The following is a 2,500-nucleotide window of genomic DNA, read 5'->3' as shown; positions in this document are numbered from 1 at the left end:
CACACAACCACACACACGTGAACACATGCAGAAACAAGCAAACGCACGCACTGACACAAGCACACACACACACACACACACACACACACACACACAAGTACATGCACACAGACACGCACACTATAGTACTGCCAAGGTTATTAACAATACAATGAGATATAAAGGCTCCCTTAGGCAGGAGGAGGAGAATCCTATCTAATGAATTGAATCCTGACATACATAAATAACACAGAACACTGAAAGACAGGAAAGAGAGAGAGAGAGGGAGAGAGAGAGAATTTAATTATTATTATTTTTTTATAATTTAATAAACATCTCTATTAATCAGTAAAATTGCAATACAATACTTCATATACTTTAAAACCCACTCTGACAACATCAGTATTCTTTGCAGTTATGATAATTTTGCTTAAGCAGTGATTGAACCTATGAAGAGTCCACATGTGGAGTTCTCTAGAGGCATCCTCACAGTAGAGAAGTAATCACCAAACACCAAACACCTCCTGCAGGACTGAATCGGGACCTGAACTACTGAACGTCCACAAAAGAGCACCCAAAAACGTGGAAACGTCACGGTGACCCCCACGTTGTAAAGTGCTGGTGTGCCATGAGCTGAATGTGAAGAGGAGTCCCCTAACCCACCTGAGACTCAGGGAGCTGAACCCCAGGGACATTACAAACACCAAGACAACTACATCCAGAAAAACACAAACGCCAATGCTCTTTGGCTCTAAATCAAGACTGTACATTGGAAACCTATCTGACCACAGCTCTAAGGAGACTTAGTGAGCCCAGCTATCCCAGATATGAATCAATTACAAACCCATTCAATAAGAACATTTGCCCTGAGTTTCTAGACTGCAGTAAGAAAAACTGCCCTGTGTGGTGGGAGAGAAAAGAGGGCTGATTATGCAGGCAGTAAAATCCAGAGCATCTTGTTACAACCTAAAGGACAACCAGCAATTGTTATTCCTCCTTCAGCTGGTCAGAGTTGATTAATGGCGTTAGTTGTTTATTTGGTAAATAATGAACTTTCTTTTGTTATTTTCCACCTATTCTGTCTTTCCTGGTATAGCGTAAGCTATGCATGCCAATAAAAAAAATTGTTGAGAATTGAACAGAGTTGAGAGAGAGTGAGAGACAAAAAGAGATTTAGCAGCACATGGAATGACACAAATGTAGAGAAAGAGGGAGAAAGAGAGAGAGAGAGAGAGAGAGAGAGAGAGAGAGAGAGAGAGGGGGGGGGGGGGGGGGGGGGAACACAGGGCTCTCCATATTTCCATGAGGAATAGTTTCCTAATTCACAGAGGCCACATGCGTGCAGGACTGTCTGTTTTGCTGTTTGGAAATCTGAACGTCAGCACTGACAGAAAACGAAATTACAGCCACAACACAGGGGGCATGTATGGCCAGTTACAGCTACTCCAGATTACAGCCACAACACAGGGGACATGCATGGCCAGTCACAGCTACTCCAGATTACAGCCACAACACAGGGGACATGTATGGCCAGACACAGCTACTCCAGATTACAGCCACAACACAGGGGGCATGCATGGCCAGTCACAGCTACTCCAGATTACAGCCACAACACAGGGGACATGTATGGCCAGACACAGCTACTCCAGATTACAGCCACAACACAGGGGGCATGTATGGCCAGTCACAGCTACTCCAGATTACAGCCACAACACAGGGGGCATGTATGGCCAGTCACAGCTACTCCAGATTACAGCCACAACACAGGGGACATGCATGGCCAGTCACAGCTACTCCAGATTACAGCCACAACACAGGGGACATGTATGGCCAGACACAGCTACTCCAGATTACAGCCACAACACAGGGGACATGCATGGCCAGTCACAGCTACTCCAGATTACAGCCACAACACAGGGGACATGCATGGCCAGTCACAGCTACTCCAGATTACAGCCACAACACAGGGGACATGTATGGCCAGACACAGCTACTCCAGATTACAGCCACAACACAGGGGGCATGTATGGCCAGTCACAGCTACTCCAGATTACAGCCACAACACAGGGGGCATGTATGGCCAGTCACAGCTACTCCACATTACAGCCACAACACAGGGGACATGCATGGCCAGTCACAGCTACTCCAGCTACTATTTCACCCCCGGACGCGTCTCATTGCAAACTGAAAACGGTTGCCACGGTGACAGCGGCAGCCATGACAAGGCCCACTCCACTGGGAAAGGTAATAAAATATTTGTTCACAGCTCAGTAACGGGAACGTCTTCTGTTCTGGATTGTTGTCAACAGTAACTTCTTCTGGTATTCCTTAAAAAAAAACATGTCAAGCCATCCTAAATACAAAAGCAAGGTTTGTGTAATGTTTGTGTAATTGTGTAGTGATCGAGGTCTATCAATCCAAAACTCCACTAACTTTGAAAGGACAGAGTGTCCCAGCTCCAACCATGTTAGGACAAAACAACATAAATAAAAACAATCAGAGACTAGCAGAACCTCACAGG

At 45.7% G+C, this 2,500-nt stretch overlaps 1 protein-coding gene across 1 annotated transcript in view; it reads right to left on the bottom strand.

Moving 5' to 3' along the window:
- sema4c (sema domain, immunoglobulin domain (Ig), transmembrane domain (TM) and short cytoplasmic domain, (semaphorin) 4C) overlaps positions 1 to 2,500 on the bottom strand; it is a 63,394-nt gene that overhangs the window by 46,910 nt on the left and 13,984 nt on the right. The window lies entirely within an intron of this gene.

The sequence above is a fragment of the Brachyhypopomus gauderio genome, chromosome 3, assembly GCF_052324685.1.
Source record: "Brachyhypopomus gauderio isolate BG-103 chromosome 3, BGAUD_0.2, whole genome shotgun sequence".
Lineage (NCBI taxonomy): Eukaryota > Metazoa > Chordata > Actinopteri > Gymnotiformes > Hypopomidae > Brachyhypopomus > Brachyhypopomus gauderio.
This window is presented reverse-complemented; position numbering and strand designations above follow the sequence as displayed.